A 13,310-nucleotide genomic window follows, 5' to 3' on the forward strand; every position below is an offset into this window, starting at 1 on the left:
GATCTCAGACTCCTTAGTATCTAGGATTACAGGCGTGAACCACCAGTGTCCAGCTTTAAACAGGGATATTTTATAATGAAAAAAGGGCAAATCTATCAGAAGATATAACAACTATTAATATATACATAACTGATAACAAAGCCTCAAGATACGTGAAGTAAAAACCTACAGAAGCCAAACTCTGTAGCTGCTCATGCCTGTAATCCTAACTGCCCCTGAGTCTGAGATCTGAGGATCTTGAGCCTTGTGCACTCACTTGGCGTTTTTGCTCAAAGTTGGCATGCTACCACTTGAGCCACAGCTCCACTTTTGGCTTTTTACTGGTTAGTTAGAGATAAAAATCTCACAAGCTTTTCTGCCCTATGTGGAGCCTCAGCTCCCAGCCACCCTACTTTCAATAAGAAGAATAAAACAACTCAACAGACCAACAAAGAAAGAGAAGCCTTTTCTAAACAATTAGTTGCCAACGATCACCCAGGCAATGATGGCTCATGCCTGTGATACTAGCTAATCAAGAGGCTAAGATCTGAGTAAGGATCAATGTTTGGAGCCAGTCTGGGCAAGAAAGTCAGTGAGACTCTTATGTCCACTTAGCCAGCCAAAAAGCTAAAGTGGAGCTGTTGGCTCAAGTGGTGGAGTGCCAACCTTACCGAAAAAGCCAAGCAAGAAGAGAGGCCCTGAGCTCTAGGCCCAGTACTAGCAAAATAAATAAATACATATATACACACATTCATACCTATGGAACACTCTACCTAACAACTGTCAAGTATACTTTTTTTCTCAGTATTTAGGAAAAATTCTCAATGATAAACCATGTCAGGCCATAAAACAAGTCTCAAGAATTTAATCACATAAGTTGTTGCTCCAGCTACAGTGAAAATTAGTAAGAGGGGGAAAAATTGTATTCTCCCACACATGTAAATGTGAGATGATGGACGAGTTAGTCACAAAAAGCTGCACAATGGTGGCTGGTGCCTATTATCTGAGCCACTTGGAAGGTTGAGATCTGAAAATCGACAAATTCATGAGGCTCTTATCTCCAGTTAACCTGCAAAAATCAAGTGAAGGCATGCCTCAAGTGGTAGAGCCATTGGCGGAAAAGCTGAGTGAATGTGTGAAGTCGAGTTCAAGCCCCAGGAGAAAGGAAGGAAGGGAGGGAGGGCGGGAGGGAGGGAGGGAGGGAAGGAAAAAGATGGAAGGAAGGATGGGGGAGGAAGGGAGGAAGGGGGTCATAGAAGTCACAAGAGAAATGACAAAATACTTTGGAATGGGGATGGGAATGTGGCCTAGTGGTAGAGAGCTTGCCTCACATACATGAAGCCCTGGGTTCGATTTCTCAGCACCACATAATAGAAAAAGCCAGAAGTGGTGCAGTTGCTCAAGTAGTAGAGTGCTAGCCTTGAGCAAAAAGAAGCCAGGGAGAGTGCCCAGGCCCTGTGTTCAACCCCCAAGACTGGCAAAACAAACAAACAAACAAAAAGACAATAAGCAGAACTTTGGAGGGAACTCATTCCCACACATAATCAAAAATCTGTTAATCATGTAGATCTCCACCCTGAGACACTAGCAACAGAAAGTGTGCTGAACCTAAAATAAGCAGAAGAAATGAAACAATAAAGATGGAAGAGGAAAAGAATAAAACAAGAAACAAGCTCAGTGAAGCCTGAACAAAATGGACATACCTTTAGGTAAATCAATGAAGAAAAAGAGATTACTCTAATTGCTAAGGTTAGGAATGAAGATGACATTAGTGCTCCCACCTTACAGAAATAAAAAAAATTATAAACTGATATTCTGAGCTGCAGGCTTTGCTCATGCTAATAGGGGACTCTCTGCTTCAGTCCTTACAGTAAGAGAGGCCTTAAAACACTGAAACCTCTGCCTCACTGGCACTTGCAAAAAGCTCTTCCTGTTGTTCACAGTAGGGTCTGTCCCCACACTGCAGACCACTAAGAGAGCCCACTCCAGCCCCTGGGAATCTGGGGTCTCCAGCCCTCTACCACTCATCAACTGTAGACACAGCAGCTCCTTTAGATCCTCCAATAAGCCAAATAAACACATTCTGCCTCAGGGCCTTTGCACATGCTGTTCTCCCTTGCAACATCTGTCTCCTAGATCTTCCCACGGTCAACTCAGCATCACATATGGTGACAAGCGTTTCCTGAGCACCCAGTTAAGGGACCCTGAACCTGTGGTCCCCACCAGACCTCTCCCTGCTCTTTGCTCGTCCTAGCTGGTGACTCGGCATCCAAGTCAGTGGATGTGACAAGCATGGAGAACTTGTAAGAACAGGGACTCGCAAGCTTGCGCTTATACATTACATGGGTTCCATGCAGAACATGGCCCCTGGAAGCTGGTGGCCACAGTGACTGATCGCACAGCTCTTAGCTTGTGAGCAGCAGCCGCATGGATGACTCCAGAGGGCCCGGAGCCCCATGGCCTTCCCAGGATGTTATGCACGAACTCCTCATTCCTACCTGGGCCCAAGCCAGGGGACAGAGGAAGAAACCTGACCAAGTTGTTTTCACTGTGAGGATTCAGCTGCCACAACCACACCCTCCGCTGCCTGATGGATGGAATCAGCAGTCAGTCAGTCACTCGACCACCAAAACACACCCCAGACCCAGCTCATGAGCACAGGTCTGAGATGGCACCAGGCACAGGCCCAGCCGCAAGTTCTGGCCTTGAGGCTGGCACAGCCTCAGGCCCAATGTTCACTTGTCCTGCTAAGCCCTGGACCTCCGGACAAGACAGGAAGCCTCTTCCAGGCCTCCCTGGCTCCCCTTGACTCCCTAGGGTGCAAGTACGGAAGGGGTCTGGGGACTTGCGGCCAAGGGAGGGTGCAGATGGAGTTCAGGTGCAGGCTTCCACTGAGCACTGTGGACACTGGGCACCACCATCTTGGCCTCCCAGAGGCCCCTCCAAACTACCACACCACACTGGCTGGCTCAAGGCCAGCTGTGCCACGGCCCAGAGCCATCAGAGCCAAGGCCTCTGCTGACGGAAGGGCACCCACGGAGCCCAGGGCAGCCCATCTGTCACAGCCCAGACTGTCACCACAGCCAGCTCACCCAGAGGTGGCAACCCGCCCAAAGACTGGCCAGGAGGGACAAAAGATAGCCACTAGCAAAGATTAAGAGTCAAACAGGCAGGGCACCAGTGGCTCACGCCTATCATTCTAGTTACTCAGGAGGCTCAAAGCCAACCTGAGCAGCTTTGTCTGTGAGACTTTTATCTCCAATTAACCACCAAGAAGCCAGAAGTGGAGTTGTGGTTCAATTGGTAGAGCACTATCCATGAGTACAAAAGCTCAGGACACTGCCCAGACACTGAGTTCAAGCCCTAGTGTGTGTGTGCGCGCGCACATACACAGTCAAAGAAACAGCAAGATACGGTGGCCACATTTGTGATGTAAGCACTCAGGAAGTATAGGCCAGAGGACAGAGACTTCCAAGCCAGCCTAGCATACACAGCAAGACCCTATGTTTTAAAAAAAAAAAAGTTGGGCTGGGAATATGGCTTATGGTACAGTGCTCACCTTGCATGAATGAAGCCCTGGGTTCGATTCCTCAGCACCACATAAAGAGTAAAAAGCCAGAAGTGGCGCTGTGGCTCAAGTGGCAGAGTGCTAGCCTTGAGCAAAAAGAAGCCAGACAGTGCTCAGGCCGAGTCCAAGCCCCAGGACTGGCAAAAAAAAAAAAGTTAGAGAGCAAAGGAAGGGGTCCAAAAAAAATGTACTCATTACCTGACTTATGAAATGATAACCTTTCTGTACAACTCCTTAATAACAGCAATCAAATTATATTTAAAAGCAAAATACGTTAAAGCTGGGTGCTGATGGCTCACACCTGTAATCCTAGCTACTCAGAAGGCTGAGATCTAAGGATTGCGGTTTGCAGCCAGCCCAAGTAGGGCAGTCCGTGAGACTCTTATCTCCAATAACCTACTCAAGAAAAGCCAAAAGTGGAGCTGTGGCTCAAGTGGTAGAGCACTAGCCTTGAGTACAAAGAGGCTCAGGGACAGTGCCTAGGCTCTGAGTTCAAGCTTCAGGACTGGTAAGGAAAAGAAAAAGTCAGAGCTGGTGCTGGTAGCTCACACATGTAATCCTAGCTAGACAGGAGACTGAGATCTGAGGATTCCAGTTCAAAGCCAGTGTAGGCCGATAAATCCTGTAAACTCTTATCTCTAATTAATAGGCAGAAAGCCTGTAGTGGAGCTATGACTCAAGTAGTAGATTGCCAGCTGTGAGGGGGGAAAAGCCAAGTAAGAACACTAAGCTCTAAATTCAAGCCCCGGGACAAGCAATAATCAAACAACAACAAAAAAAAAGTCTTTTAATGCATGAAGACGGCTGGCTTGGCATGCAAGCCTGAAGCCCTGGGTTTACTAGGGATGTGCTGGCTACCCACCTGAGCCACACTGGGCAGCGTCAGGCCACTTTCCCTGAGTCCCATTTGTACTCAAGGCTCCAGAGTCAGAGCTGCCACCCCAGCTCCCAGGAATTCCTGGGTGCCCAGTGGCTTCCAGGTTTCCACGGTGGTGTGCATAGCTCTGGCCCCGCTGGCTCCTGGCCCTCCCATATCCTCTCTGCTCTTCATACACAGGGTCCCAGGCCACAGCCCCACTGTCTCCTCCTCCCTCCTCTTCATAAGTCACTGAGATAGACAAGGCTCTGCTCCAATGGAGCCAGCACCCTCGAATCCTTCCTGAACACCAGCCATACCAGCTGCCCAGCCTCGGTTTCCCCCTAATGGGAGGGGGTAGAGCCAAACACATATGAGTGATCACTGAATTGGAGAGTGACAGACACTTTCAGCTGATTCCACACCGGGGCACCACTGCAGCCCCTGAGCTGTGGGGACCAGGATCATGCCGATGGCTAAGGAGCCGCCCTCCACTGTGGGAGCCAGATGGCCAGCATTGGAAAACCACGGCTGAGGTTCTTGGCTCTGCTACTGGAGCCCAGAGAACCAGTAAAGAAGGTGCCTCGACACTCAGAACCCTGGAGCTGGCCGCCACACCTTCTCACTCCCTGCTTTCCCAGGAGGCTGCTGGAATTGAGCTCAATCAGGGCTCCAAAGCCAGGGGTTCTCTCCCATGCAGGGACAGCCAGGAGGCTGCTGGAATTGAGCTCAATCAGGGCTCCAAAGCCAGGGGTTCTCTCCCATGCAGGGACAGCCTCGCCATCCTGTCCCTCTCCTGATGGGGTAATAGCATGCAGGCAGCACTGCGGGCTCGGACGCCCGTTCAGCCTCTCCGGTGCCGGACAGAGGCCTGGAACTGCTGCACAAGGTGAGGGATGAGCTGTACCCCAAGTGCTGCTAGGACCTGCTGAGCTGAGGATGTAGCCAGTCTCCACCCACTGTGGGCAGGCAGTCCTTGGCCTCAGTAATCAGCACTCCCACACAGCCTCAACCAGCTCTGAGGTCAGAGGGGACCCCCAGAACCACCCCCTTGGGGCTGCTCACACAAAGTGATTGATTGTTCTCTGCTTACACAAATCATTTCTCCCATCTCCCTCGAGATGGGGCCGTCATGGAAATAGATAGGGAGGGGCCCAGCCCTGCACCCAGTTGCCAGAAGGAAGGAGCTGGGCTCAGCTCCGGTTTGGGTGTGGATACAGAAAAGCACCCACACCCACACAGGGGCCTGGCAGGCAGGAGGAGACCATAGCAGGCATCACTCGGACAGGCCCACGGGTGACCAGGTCCTGTATGGGATCCTCTGACCCCTGTACCTGAGTGCCACTGGGATGGGGACACCCGTGGCCACTGTCTGTGTCATGAGGCTCCCTGTCCACTGGCAGACCCACCTGGGATGGGGACACCCATGGCCACAGTCTGTGTCATGAGGCTCCCTGTCCACTGGACAGACCCACCCCAGGCCCGGTGATAACCCAACTTGGAGCTCCACACCTGCCACAAAGGCAAAGATGGCTTAGTGCAAGGCAAGGGAGGAGGGGAGGAGGGAAGAAAGGAGGGAGGGAGGAAGGGGGGAAGGGAAGAAGGTCGGGAGGGAGAGGAGGCAAGAAAGGAGGGAGGGAGTGGAGAAGAGGAGAGGAAAGGAAAGGTGGGGAGGGGAGGGGAGGGGAAGAGAGGGGAGGGGAGGGGAGAGGAAGGAAGAGGTAAGGAGAGGTGGGGAAAGGAAGAGAGCATTGCTCTCAGGTGCCATCTCCATGGCAATGTGATCCCACACAGACAGCCCCCGCCCCCCCCCATCGTATCATGCTGGGGAAACAGTGGGAGGGGGTGGACACCCCAAGTCTCACGCTGCCTACTGCTGGCTGTCCACTCCCATGCACCATCTGTCTGCTAGGTGGAGCAGAAGGTGCCTTCTGGCCACAGGGGACAGGGACAACAGGTCCTCAAGCCTCAGCTCAGTGCTCAGCTGACCCTGGGGATGTCACCAAAGGGCGTGGGGAGGACACTGGCTCCTGGTTCTTGTTTACGTGTTGTTTCTTGTTGCTTGTGGGACTGGAATGAGCTCAGGGCCCGGCTGGTTCCCAGAGCTCACCATTGCACCGCAGCGGCCTTCCATTATCCCATGCCCACTTCTGCACTCTGTACTAGCCGCCAAGGCCCATCTCTGACATGGCCGGCCTGAGCCTCGCCACCCCGGGCCAAGACACAGACATTCATTCCACAAGATGCCGCTTCGCCTTGGCCAGGCCAACCACCAGCATATGCCAGTGGTGCCCCAGTGCCGAGCCCCACGCTGCTTCCACCTTGCTGCTCCACCCGTGGGCCAAGGACAGTGTGGACACATTTCGAAGGTGGCACAGGAAACAATCAAAAGAAGAAAAACATTTCATGACTTGAACATTTTATGCAACTTGCATTTCTGTGTCCATAAAGTTTTATTGGCACACAGGCTCTCACATTCAGCCTCTTTCTTGGAGGCTTCTTTTTTTCCTTTCTGAGCCAGTGTCTTGCTAGATAACCCAGGCTGCCCTCAAATTCACAATCCTCATGCCTCCACATCATGAGTGCTGGGATTACAGGTGTGAGCTACCACACCCGACAAGGCAGTTTTCTTGGGGGGACGGAAACTGACATAGGATGCTGGAAAATGTTTTCTGTTCAGTCACTTACAGAGAAAACTGCTGTCTCAGTGAATAAGACACACAACAAATACATCAATAAACATTGATAGACATTTCTGGTAGCAATACCACAAAGAAAGATTAGGGTGGGAATGGAGAGAGGGGGTAACCAGTAGGGTGAGTTTAGGCAGGTAGTCAAGAAAGGCTGTGTAGAGCTGAGACCTAAATGAAGCTAGCTGGGTGGAGGCACAAGGGAAAAGCATTCTGAAAAGGAAAAACAATGAGTGCAAAGGTCCTGAGGCAGGAAAGGTGGTTGTGCCTGAACAGGACAGACCCAGGCATATAGTGGGGAAGAAGCTAATAGTGGTTTCAGGAAGGTAAAGAAGCTTTCCCAAGGGTGAGTTGAAGCCACTGGAAGGTTCTAGGCAGGGTAAGAACTTTTTTTGTTGTTTGTTTTTATTCCTCTTGATTTTGTAATAGACTTTGTTTTCTAGAGCAGCTTTATGTTGCAGGATAAGAGAAGGCAAAGGTTCCCCACACACTCCAGTCCTCACAGGGAAGGCTGTCAGTTTAAGGGGCACTTGGAGGACACAAGAGTGAAAAGTGACAGAGCACAGATGCTCCCCATCCTAACCACACCTAGCAGAGATACTCCTCTGAGAGCAGCTCAGCCACAACTTAGAACTGAGTTCATTGGGGCGGGGGGGGGGGGGGGAATCACCTGCCTTAGTGGTTTGGTTTGGTTTTTTCGTTGCTGGGCCCCTCCTGTGCAGGACTACAATGTGCCCCAGCACATGCGTACGCGTGTGTGCATGCTGGCAGTTCTATGCTCCTTAGTGCCCAGGCTATACACACCTATGTGAGCTCAAGGCCACCCCAAGACTGCGGGGCACTGCTGGTCAGGAAAACCCCAGGATCACAGAAGGGGAGAGGATGAGGGAAGTGCGGGTGGAACTGACAGACTGGGGTGGCTGCAAAGGGTTGACAGACCCTCTTCAGGTAGCTGGGGAACTCTGGGTTCAGGGACTCAGAGGCTGGAGAAGCCAGGAGGACCCCTACCAGTATGGGGTGGGTGCAAGTGGCAAGCAGCTCCCCTCTTCCCTGTGTGGAAGTGTGGGCAGTGGAGGATGTGGACAGCAGAGCTAAGGAGCAGGCACAGGACATGGCTCTCTGGGTTTTCTGTGTCCTGAGCAGCTCACTCTCAAAGGACAGCGAGGGAAGGACAAAGGAAACAGAAATCCTGGCAGGTGAGGCAGATGGGTCCTCTCCAGAACCTCAGCGGCCACAGGGTTTAAGGCTAAGCCTGGGTTCCCATCTGGAGGTAACTGTGCCCCCAGCACCCCCAGGGACCCTGGGCCAGGCCTGGGGAAATGTGTGACTGTGGGGCCTGGGGAGTTCCTGGGATCAAGTGAGGGTCAGCCTCAGCAGCACCCAGCCCATTCTGGGGGGAAGCAGCAGGCCACTAAGTGGGCAGAGCAGACAAAGCCAGAGCCCCAAACAGAAAAGGGCTTCAAGGTCCTGAGAGCCACCTGGGGAAGACCCATGCTCTTCACACCCTGGTGACCCAACACAAGGGACCAGAATCCCATACTCCATAGCCCATGCAGGACTCAGAACCCAGGCCAACCCCTCCCCCTGTGTGGGGGGGCAGGGGGGAGCCCACAGTCTGCCCCTCTTCTCCTGCCCCTTGTCCTAGTCCTAAGCAGAGGCCTCTGGTGTGGGAGGAGTCCAGAGCCCCTCTAGGCAGCGGCGTGGCAGGTCTCCCTGCCGTCTTGAGGGCTGGCCATCTGTCAATGTGTGGTGTGTGGTATGTGGCTCATGCAGGCCTGTGGCCCTCAGTTCTGTTCTCCCCACTCGCTCCCACCAGTGGCTGTGAAGGCTGATCCTCCACCTTGGCTCCTGGGCAATTGACTGGCCCAGGCCACGCAGACCAGCACCCACTACCTGGTGTCCAGACCTGGGGGAGCAGGGGGGAGAAGGGCCCACCAGCCCACATTCCAGGCCCCCTCCCACCCAGCCTCCTCCTCCCTGCCCACTCCTCACTCTGCTGCCCAGGAAACCCCCCCCCCCCCCAGTCAGGCCTCTCCCAAGCCTGCCCTGGACTCAATGCCCAACCCCCACAGGCCAGGTGAATCCTCACAGGTGTCAGATGACAGGACAGATGGCTCTGAGGGATGAGGCTCCAGGGCCCATTGGGGGAGGGGACTGGCACAGGACAAGCAGAACTGGAGACTGGGAGGAAAATCAGGAGTCAGATCTAGGCAGGGCAGTCAAGTGAGCTGGGAGAGTGCAGAGGCTGACCCTGCCAATCCAGGAGCCTCCCACCAGAGGGGACCGGACAGAGGACAGACGACAGCCTGGGGCCTGAGGACGAATGTGGCAGTGACACGTCCAAACTGGAACTGTGTCTTTCCTGACCCACTCCCCAGAGATGAAAGAATTAGAAAGTGAGAAGAAAAAAAAAAGTGTCTCTAAGCCTCTGTAGTCTCTACACCTACAACACACACTCACACTCATGCACATACACATGTGTACACATGCACATTGACTTGATTTTCCTCCTGGTCTCCGTGTGTACTCACACATCCACACATGTATACTCATGTGTTAACACACATACATACATGCAGTTATATGTAATCACATATGCACATGTTTGTGCACAAATGCTCACAAGTACATGCCTTTTGTGCATTCAGCTGTGCACATATGCACACATGTATAGACACTCACTTTAACACATACATATGTGCATGTATGAACACACACTGCACACATGTGTGAAGATGTATGCATATGTGGGTGCTCATGTGTACACACATGTACACCCATGTGCAAATATGGGTACTCAAATACCGACATGTGCATCCAATATATGTATTAGCATGCAAATACCTGTACATATTTGCTCATGAACATGCACTCACATGTACTTGTGTACATGCATGTTGATCACATGGGTGCTTGTGCAAATGTGTGTGCACATGCATGTATATGCCTATGCTCACACGTGCACACACACTCACACAGGCATGCACCTATGCATGTGTGCACATGCACATGTACTCACACACACAGGCACACCTCACACAACCACACTCTGTCCCAAACACCCTGCAGCTTTTGTGCACGGAATTCCACTATTTCCTTTCCTCCTTCTCAGTGACCTCAGCCAGGCCAGAACAGAGTTCCAGACTGTGGAGGGGAGCACTGACACCTGCCCAGCAAGTTTTAGAAACACTCGCTCAATACAAAGCATAAGAAGTTGACCCTACCAGTCCACACTCTGTCCTTCAAGGGTCTGGAAAAATTAAAGGTAAAACTGACTGGCTGTCTTGGTTTCCCAGGGTGCCAAGTAAACGCTGGCCACTGCGTTGACACGCCCTCCCCGGGCTCTCTAGGCAGCTATTAGGTGAGAAATTAGGGGGTCATTAGCTCTGGCAGGGTAGCGACCAAAGCCCAGAGGAGTCAGCTAATGAGCCCATTTCAGCACGAGTGATGTTTCAAGGCGCTCTCCCCAGCCCAGGGACAGTAGGGGCTGGGGAGGGAGAGAGGTGAGGCCCGAGCCCAATCTCTCTGCATCTTGGGATCCCCAAACCCTGAGACAGGTAGGCAGTCAGGTGGGCCCCCACGGGGACATGCTGAATTGATGCTCTTCGACAAACCCACGGAAAAAGACACTGGCCACCTATCCCGGGATAGGCCGGCTCTGCTGGGCTGAGCCACCTTCTCACTAGTTTAGCAACTCGGGGAAACAGTTCCCCAGGTGCCACTGAATTATTAAAACCAAAGCATCCTCCCCCAGCCAGACAGCTGGGACAGCCCGGGAGCAGCCCGCCCCACCTCCCCCACCTGCGGGGGAGGGGACTGTAAAACCTCTCCCCCACCCCCGCGGTAGTCAAGTGCACGCACACCCCCTCCTGCCCCGCAGACGCCGGGGCCACGCGTCCCCAGCCCGGAAGCCCACCGGGGATACTGCACAATTCATCTCCACAGAGAAGGAAGGGGCGATGTGCCCCAGGCGGGAGAGACAGAGGGACGCTTCTGGAAGCTGCCACACATCGCCTAACGAGTACATTTTTTTATTTTAATTTTTTCAAAATTAAAAAAAATCCAGATTGCATGATTGGGGGGAGGGGGGTTCTGGGACATGGGGGGGGGCCAAGTTTGGAAGCAAGGATCGCACAGCAGGTTGACTTCGTGGAAGGGGTGGGCACAGAGATGGGTATTATTTCGGGCTCTGAGGTGTCCAAATTGGGAGGGAGGGGGGGGGCTACCCTTTTTCTGGTCTCGGGTGCCCAAAGGGCTAGAAACGCAAGCGGGCAGGCGTACCAAGGGCCTGGGGGTCTTTTATTTCCAATTTTCCTTTTTAAAGAGATTATTACGAGGATTGTCTTGAATAATAACGAGAAGCGCCAGACCCGGCCACCCACGCTGTCATCTTTTGTGCCCGGCTGGCAGGGCCGTCTGGGCCCAGCCCCCGCGCGCCCCCGGCCCGGCCCGGGAAAGCGACGCCCCCGCCCCCGCCCCCGCCCAGGGCGCGCCCCGTCTTTGTCCGACCCCCACCCACGGCCCCTCAGCCCGGGCGGTTAACGCCCCCAACCGCCTTCGCGACCGGGACAAAGCGCGACGGCCGGGCCGAGCAGGCCGCGCCCGAGGCCTGGGCCTCGAGTCCCGGGCCCGCCCGCAGCCCCGAGCTGCGGCGCGGGGACGGCGGGGTGGCGACGGCGGGGGCCGCGCTCGGACGCGACCCACAGGCCTGTCTCCCCCGCAGACTCACCTGAGGCGGCGCGCGCGGCCCAGTCAGCAACAGCGGCGCGCGCTCCACGCCCTCAGCGTCCCTCGCACCCCCAGGCCCAGCTCGGGCCGGGCCCTGCTCGGTCGCTGGCGGCCGAGCTCTCCGCGAGCGCCCCGGGCGGGGCTTATAAGGCAGAGCACCAACTCCGCCCTGGCTGCCATTGGCCTTCGAGCCCACGCCCGCGCCCTCATTGGTTGTACCTGACAGCTCCGCCCCTCCCCTCTGTCGGGCCCGTCTACCCCTCAAGATCCGCCCACTGGGCTCCACAATTGGTCAGACACAGTGCCTGCCTCGCCAGCTCATTGGCTATTCGGCAGGGATCCGCCGGCTCCCACTCACGTGCCCACTGACCGGCTCCGCTCTCATTGGACAGGGCGCACGCCAACCAAGGCGTTAGCGACCAAACCGACGGTGTTAAGCCTGGGATTGACAAGGGCGACTCGGGGACCGCCCAAGCACTGCTCTGAGGGAAACGAGTATTGGCTAGTGGGACAAGCTCAAGTCACCTATTGGCCAAATTGGATGCCGATCACTGTCCTCTCGCTCTGGGGCCCGCCCTGGTTATCAGGGGGAGACTGAGTACGTGAGAACCTGCACAACATCAGCACCAGGCCCTGGGCTCACGCAGTCACATGGTTCGAGACCCGTAGGTGGAATTAAGGTGCTGAATTCCCCAAATTGCTCCTGGAAGCAAACCATTTTGCAAAAGGAAATGGAGAAATAGTGGGTCAGAAAACAGTGCCACGACTCTGCTTCCCACAAACCCAGCTTTTTTTCACCCCCCACTAGTCAGTCTGGGTTCAAGGCCCAGGCAGACCTGTTTGCCCTGTGTAGTAACCACCTGTCTGCTCCCCTCCTGGGGATCTTTCAAGAATAAACTGGACAAAGTGCGTTGCCTAGTAGCTTCCCGAAGTGCTGGGCGATTTGAGAGTTGAGGAACTCAGGGCCCAAGTTCTGGGACCCTAAGCCCCAGGGCAGAGGTCCTAGATTAGGGCTCAGTCTATGTGGTTTCTGCCATCATTGGTGGCAAATGGCCAGGCAGAGGTATGGACACATTCAGATTCACAGGGCAGTGGATGTCACTTTTGAGTAACATGTCAAATGCATCTTTCCTAGGCCAGGCTAGGGTCTCCAGGGAGGTCATGCACTGAGAATTATTCATATTGAGAGCTGCATTGGTGGGTACAGTAACCTGCCTGGTTAAATCCTCACATGGGCTGTAGGGGGCGGGGGAGTTAAGACCCCCAAACTCTACAAAAGGACATGTGTTGATGCCTGGAAGACAGAAAATTAATCTGTGGGGAGAGAATGCTAATTTCAGGGTTCAAAGGGGATGATGAGTCTGTTCTGGGGGTGTAAAAACCCTTATGGGACTATATTCCTTTAATTCCCGATGGAGTTTAAATTTAATTTAAAAAATAGGCAATGCCCTGGAGAAGCTCCCTAATGGGTGGGGAAAATGTGGGACTG

General features: G+C 53.8%; 1 protein-coding gene across 2 annotated transcripts in view; it reads right to left on the minus strand.

Moving 5' to 3' along the window:
* Kdm4b (lysine demethylase 4B) overlaps window positions 1-11,933 on the minus strand; it is a 97,286-nt gene extending 85,353 nt beyond the window's left edge. For both annotated transcript variants that reach the window (XM_048341925.1, XM_048341924.1), the window contains exon 1: window positions 11,823-11,933. The gene's annotated coding sequence lies outside the window, so the exon portion shown is untranslated. The remainder of the gene's footprint in view (window positions 1-11,822) is intronic.
* Between the last annotated feature and the right edge of the window lie 1,377 nt (window positions 11,934-13,310).

This window comes from Perognathus longimembris, chromosome 3 (assembly GCF_023159225.1).
Source record: "Perognathus longimembris pacificus isolate PPM17 chromosome 3, ASM2315922v1, whole genome shotgun sequence".
NCBI lineage: Eukaryota > Metazoa > Chordata > Mammalia > Rodentia > Heteromyidae > Perognathus > Perognathus longimembris.